This window comes from Pezoporus wallicus, unplaced genomic scaffold (genome assembly GCF_028554395.1).
Source record: "Pezoporus wallicus isolate ANWC-B61680 ecotype Strahan unplaced genomic scaffold, APGP_CSIRO_Pwel_v1 contig_7866, whole genome shotgun sequence".
Taxonomy (NCBI): Eukaryota; Metazoa; Chordata; class Aves; order Psittaciformes; family Psittacidae; genus Pezoporus; species Pezoporus wallicus.
Window position 1 is genome coordinate 1 of NW_026636013.1, and position 7,439 is coordinate 7,439.

Here is a 7,439-nt window from a genome sequence, read left to right on the forward strand (position 1 = left end):
ACTGTGATAGAACAGAATGTGTCTATGGGTATAGAGACATAGTCATGAACAAGGCTACAAGGACTCTTAAGGAAGGCACACAACAAAACAAACAGATGTCTTCCTTCAAATGAATGTGGACTTTCCTCCCGCTGATAAGGCCTGAGAACTAAGTAAACAGTTGCCAGAAAACAGCTGAAGGAGCCTCTCATGGTCGTAAATTTGCCCAAACAAGATCATACAGTTAATTGGCAAGACTAAACAAGCATCCCAAAGTTGTTAACTAAGGGTTCTCCATGAAAATGTAAAATGAGCAGGGCGTTTCTTCCCCAAACGACCACAATCCCGGAAACCACTCTGCCAATTCTCAGTGTCTGCAATCCACCCAGATCACCATATGAATGAGTAACTGGAATTGGGTGGGCACTTTGGGGAGTTATGATGAATATTTGTATCATAACAATATATATGAGAGATATAACCATATCTCTTCTCGTTGTGCATGGTAGGCGGAGCTATCCCTCATGCACCCAGTACAGTAACAAAGTAATGTCATCTTTCTTTCACTGACAGAAAATGTCACCATTCTTTTGCTGTCATTCTAGACTGAGAATTTATTTCCCAGATTTCTGTGACAAAACCACAGGCCCTCCAGTGGTTGAAAAAAGAAACAACAATTAATTTTGCTGTAAACTTCCCTAAAACTGTGTCAGGAGGAACAAAGGCCTTGGCAAGATCTTGTTCTTGTAAAAGATCCAAAGTAGAGGGAGAAAAGAAAGTAAGGAGAGAAATGCAAGAAATAAGATCACCACCCACCCTATGGATCCAGTGATGTCTTCTCAGTCAACAAATTGAATTCCTTGTAGCTGTAAGCCCTTTCAGTGGCAATCCTTGTCAGTATCCCCGCCAAGCCCTGAAATAGAGACACACACACTGCATGGCTGTGTGCCGTTCCCGTTTTATACGGTTGGCTCTCTCAGACCCCTCCCACAGGCAAGGCTTATCCACAGGGATATCAGGTAAACCCCAGTCCCTTCACGTGCTCCAATAGGCGCCGTGGTTTCTGCCCCTCTCTCTCCGGGCAGTTTGTTGCCAGGCAGTCGATGTTCGATGTTCACAGCCTCAGAGCAGGCAGCACGCAAAAAACATCTCCCACCTTGGGAGAAAAGGATCTTTGCTCTGATTCCAGCTGTCTGACCAAGAGGTAATGCTCTGCTCACCACCAACAGGTGAACAGCCCCCTCTCTGCTCCTGCTAGCTTTTGAGGTGTTTAGAGACACACACAAGAAAAAGTCTCATGATATTTTTGACAGGGAGAGAACAGGCCCCCATACTCCATAAGCCTGCATATTGAATCATAGAATGGTTAGGGTTGGAAAAGACCTAAAAATCATCTAGTTCCAACTCCCCTGCCATGGGCAGGGGCACCTACCACTAGACCAGGTTGCTCCAAGCCCTGTCCAACCTGTTCTTGAACACTGCCAGGGATGGAGCATTCACAGGTTCCTTGGGAAGCCTGTTCCAGTGCTTCACCACCTTCACAGTATCACAGTATGTTAGAGATTGGAAGGGACCTCAAAAGATCATCTAGTCCAATTCCCTGCTGGAGCAGGAACACCTAGATAATGTTACACAGGAATGTTACCTTCACAGTAAACATCATTCCCAAGTCCCTTCTTCCCACAGACCATGTGTTCACTTGTTCTTTTTATAACCAGAGATTCCCAGACTCACTATTCCTGAAAACCGATTGTTCCTCCAACTGCACGCCCTACCTTTTTCCAGGGCCTCAAAGCCACTGTGTCCTGCAGCAGCTCTGCTACCCTACCCTCCCCAGCAATCCACTCTGCTCCTACCACAGAACTCGAAACACAGGTCACAAGCCTTGAGTCAGGCAGTGTTCCTCAGCATGGCTTCAAGCCTTAGACAACAGGGGAAAGGATAATTTTCTGTGAATGTATGTGGAGCTGAAAAAACGTAACATTTTACCACATTCATATGACATTCCCTGTAATTTTATTTGACCTGACATTTGCTTAAGAATTTCCTCTGAAACATCTGTTAAATATTTTTTTATATATATAGCAGGATATGATTAGAAAAGTTAAAATCTCTCTTATGAAGAGATTAAAAAATCTTGCATCTGACAGATTTTCATTTTAATCTCAAATGAGAGTAAAAAATAGTAAGTATTATCAATCCATTGCACTTTTTCAGTTCTTTAGAAAGCAGTTTCCTAATGCAACTCAAAAAATCAAATATTTATCTCATTCATCAAAAATTTTCTGTTCTGAAGTATTTTTCCTTTCTATGCTATCTTTACCTCTAGAGTTTGTTTTCCCATTGTAACTGAAAATCTTTACCACTCCTGTCATTCAAGCTGGTAACTATGATATTATGTGTAAATTTTAACCATTTTTCACATCCAGTCAATTCCTAAATCCATCAGTTTTTAAAAGACCATCTTTCTTATTCACCCAGCATTTCAGCTCACTCTTGTGACCTATGAATCCTGTATTTGTCACCTATCTGAGTACCTTGCCTCATACTTCCTGCATTTATTTCATCCAACAGTGGGTTTGTCCACCTTTCCAAAATCCAGAGCTATACAAAATGCCTTAGAAAAAATATTTATTAGTTTTTCCTCTCCAAAGTTCTAAAAATATGTAAGACAATATTCTTATCCAATAACATTTTAAATAGTATTTACAATGTACCTTCTTTCTCATCTTTTTGAAATTTTCTCATTATAGTAAGAGTACCCTTTTATATCAATTGCTCATATCATTGATGCTTCTAGATTTCACATATTTCATGTCCTGTACTTATAACACCTCTTCTGTCTCAACTCATACAAACAAAACCACTTCTTATTCCTACACTAACATGTTCTGCAGGAAAGTCAGCAGTAAAGGGCATCTGACCTAACCAGTGTAAATGACGGGAAAAATAATCTTCAAATGCATATGCATTTTTATGTAACAAGTTTGACTTCTCTTTGTCTAATGTTTGTAATCTATAAACCCCATTTTTCAGCATCCTTATAAAAAATTCCAATGTGTATATTAACCTAAACCAATTACCTTGACTGTTCTTTCATCTTGTATATAAAATTTATCATCACTGTGTGAAGATGCAGTTCACCTTGTAAAATTCTGCTTAAAAGATGTGGTTATTGAGTATGCTGGTAAATTCTTGGGCAAGTTACAGAATAAAGACAGTTCAAAATTTTGTTCAGGTTTACAGTGAGAGGAACGGGGCGGGGGGGAATTTAAGAAAAAAGATTCAAATATTTAACATGACTGAGACCCTGTTGTGTCTTCCAAATAAATCGTATCTACTAGTACAGGATCCATTATGTGATGGGATGTAAATTGTGTGGCTACATGGCAGAGATTAAATTTCAAATGCTTAAATTCTCATGTTTCTCTTATACATATAAACAAACAAACAAAATGAGTTAGGAAATAAGTAATTTGCAAGTAAGCTGTAGTAAAGAATAGCACTAATGTAGAATGTAAAACTCCTTCAGGGAGTCATGATCCTATTAATTTTCTTGATTTCAGTTAAGCCTCAAAAAAACCTCAAATAATCCCACTAGCAAATGTCAAACATCAAAGTTATAATTAAGGCTGCCCAGAACATACCTTGGATTTTCCTTCAGTTAGGTTTTCAGAAAGTTAAAATAAACTGATCTGAATATGCTGAAAGAACAAAAAAAAGAATCCCAAAAAGTGAATTTACACTAGTATGTTTGACTTACTTAAAATATTTTATAGGCTGGAAAAGTTTCAAGTGAAGAGACTGAAAGAGCTGTATAATGGGGATTCTTTGCCTTTATTTGTGTGGGGCATTTTCTGGGCAAGTACCAGCTCAAATGTCTTCTCTGAGCACACAGTGTACAAATCTGGCCCATATCTCCAAAATACCAGATGACTGCCCTGCTCAAAGCTTTCCTGCAAATTTGTGCCAGCTACAGGACTTGTAACTCTACCTACCTAAAATAGACAGGTTAAAGACTAACAAGATTTTTTTGGTACGTGGTTTTTTTTTGCTTTGGGTTGTTTGGTTGGTAGTGTGGTTTGGGTTTTTCAATTATTTTAACTCATTTTTAATCCAAATAAACAAATGTGAGCCGCCTGTGGTCATGATTTTAAAACAAATAGTTAATTGGTTGGTGTTTTTTTATTTTTTAATTCTCCAGGGTTTGCTAAGATGTTGCTTTTACAGTAATATATAGAAATTGATGTTAGACACTAATCAGGTTTTCAGTAAAATCTAAGATCCCCATAATGTCAATAGGTTCCTTTCAAAATTAAAAAATAAAAATTAAAAAATATAATTCCATTTTTCTCCAACTAAACAGTGCTTTTTACAGACTGTTGGACCCTCCCCACTCAAAAAAAAAAACACCCTAGCAATATAAAAGCCGTAATATGTAAAAGCCAAACAAGAGCCATAAATTTCCACAGAAAAAGAAGGGTCTTGTAAATGTGTCTATGGAGGCAGACTCCTAGAATGGAGAACACTAAAGACTGTTTTGCACTACAGATTAGATTCAGAAGAAATGGCACAAGATGAACAATGGATTGGAGTTTGTTGTGTCTCAGATTCATTTGCTAGGTGCTTTTTCTTGTAGAGTACTGATTTGGCTTCATTCCTATTTCAGTTTCATTGGGCTATACTCACTGACACTGATTCTTTCGTTTGCAGCATACACACCATCATTATGCCTTCCATTGATTTTGTTAAGGATGTGAGCTGGAGGGAGCTTCTCAGTACACGTTAGGAACCTTCTAAACCAAATGCTTAAAAGTTGCACATTTTTTTCTAAGTGTCTATACGAATTTTCCTTTTGGAGAGCAAGTCAAAATTTCCATGTTTGAGCTATTAAGCAGAAGATCTGAAACTCAAGAGAGTTTGAATCTCCCAGCTAACAGAGCCACTGAAACTACACAGTACCTTGTTGAATAAAAGAAATGTACTACATTCTTATTGTAACTTTAGCACTTGCGAATAACAAGCTGGACATGTATGTAGTAGCATGCTATCTCATTGACAAAAAAGGCAGGAAAAAATGCGTTTTTGAAGGAGAGAGTAAATAGAGACATTATCAAATAAACTACTTTACACTTTTTTATTTTATATAGATACCTTAAGGCCACTTAAAGTTTTGAATCTTCTGAACATGTATGTTTAGGTGTATCTGAATATACCTTCTGTGTCCCTCCATAGGAAAGTAATTAATTCTCTTCATTGTTTCATGCAATAATGTTTTCAGCTTCGCATCTCTGCTTATAAATATTTGTAGCCTTCTTTGGAGGAATCCAAAGTGTTGCTGCAAATTCAACTACAAACACAACTATAAATACCAATGCTTACAAAATACCTGACTACCTATCCTCCTTCACTTCCCTTGGCTTGCTCCTATTACTGTTCCATTTTCCTCTGAATTGTAATGAGAGTAATCTGGAAAACATCCAGTCTGTCCCCAGGGGACCTGAACATGTTTTTCCCTAGAGGAACCAATGACGTTGCACAATCTTTCTTTAGTAACTCTTCATATCCTGGCTATTATTTAACCTGGGAAATTAAGTCCAATGTTAGTTTCCTTCTTCCCTCAGACAATACATTGCCCTGACTGAAAGCTGAGTAAATATTTTTCAGCACTAGAACTGATCTAGACTATCTTTTGGGTATACCTTCTTCTTAGGTGTGAGGCATTTTATTTCAGTAATTCTCATATTATCAGACAATTGAAAAAAATATTGAGGAAGATACTTCCCTGATGAGGGTGTCCCTCAGAATAAACACCTTGCACATATTTCCAGCATTTGTTTTGCTTTTAGCTATCTGTGTTTTATATGAAACTGTGTGAAGAGTAGTAGTCATGTGAATACAAGCCAATAATTCACTCATGATTCTCTGCTGACATCATAAAATGCACGTAGTGCAACTGCAATAATTTATGAATGCCAGCAGTTCTCTGAGAATATGCTCAGATGGGTACTTATTTTGGAATCTTACTGTTATTTATTAGCTTTTAGCCTTCTGCGTTTCTTAAAGCAATATATCTTTTTTTTTTTTTTTTGCCATATACATGCCTCTTTTATGCCATAACTGTGAAAACTTCTGTAGCATCAATGACTTCACATTCACATTCATGTTATGAGGTGCCATATGGAATGACTTTAATAAAAAATCTTTAGCAAAGTAATTAAGCAATTCAGATTTATCCACCCTGTATTGTTTTGGGTCCTTGGGTTTGTTTGGGTTTTAGAGAAACACATCTTTTTCTTCAAAGATGAGCCACTCAAGTTTATCTTAATATCCTATTAGTGTACAGGAGAGGCATTTCTTTATCAGAAAGATAACAAACTTAACTCAAGGCTTTTTCAGAGCTTGAGTTTTTTCAGCATGAGAGTTTTACGGATTTTTGTACTGGTTGATAATGTGTGGCTACTGTCCTGCTTGCAAGGAGTTGGTGGCAAAGAGATTTCTCACTACCCTAGATGAATCTCATATCAACTTATCCGAAAGAATTTTGATAGCTTTGAAGGCCACTGAGAGACAAGACAGAAAGGAAGAGCAAGTTTTCATAACTCACTTTCCAGTCTTCCACAGTAATGATTCTGACATCTAGGATACTATGTGGAGAGGGTTATTTTACCCAGATATTCCCTGTGTCTATAGAGGAAAAAAAAAAGGCTAATTGCATAAACAAAATACCTAAGAAAGCATGTCTTAGAGATCACCAAATTGTTGCTAACAGGGGTTGGGCAGAGCTTTAATCAATGCCGTTTTACGTGGTACCACACTTTTCCTACTAATCCTTGTCCGTATGGCTGCAGTGCTAACAGACTGGGCATACCAGATAGATGTGCAGACCTATTTGATTGAGATGAAGACATATCAAAGACATCTGCCATGTACTCCATTACCTGTTGTAGACCTGTCTTCAAAGAATTAAGATGTGAACTCCCATTGAATTTTCATCTGCAATCATAAAATAAATCTTTCTTTTAGATATTTAAATGTATTTCGTTAGCTGTCAAACGTTCAATAGAAAGCACTATAATTAGGTCTGCAATTTATGATGTGTGATTTTACAGACTGAGCTAAAGTAGCAGAATTTTTGACATTTGATTTTGCCTTTGAAGAAAATGTGATCTGAAGAGCTGCTTGTAGTACCTTGTGTACTACAAGCTCCTGCCTGTAGCAAGTAGCAGTAAGCTCTCCAACAGTCTAGAATTGCAAAAACTTGCTTAAATTTCTATTTTTATTTGGCATGAACTTCACCTCTTTCTCCTGTCTGGTAATAAAAAATACAGGCCTTTCAGTGAATTAGAAAAAATTGATTCTTCCTTTCCTTAAATACTTTGATTGTCCTAATAGGCTACTTGTTCCCTGATTTTCATTTTTTTTCCCCTTGTAATTGATTTTTAAATACTTTATAATGT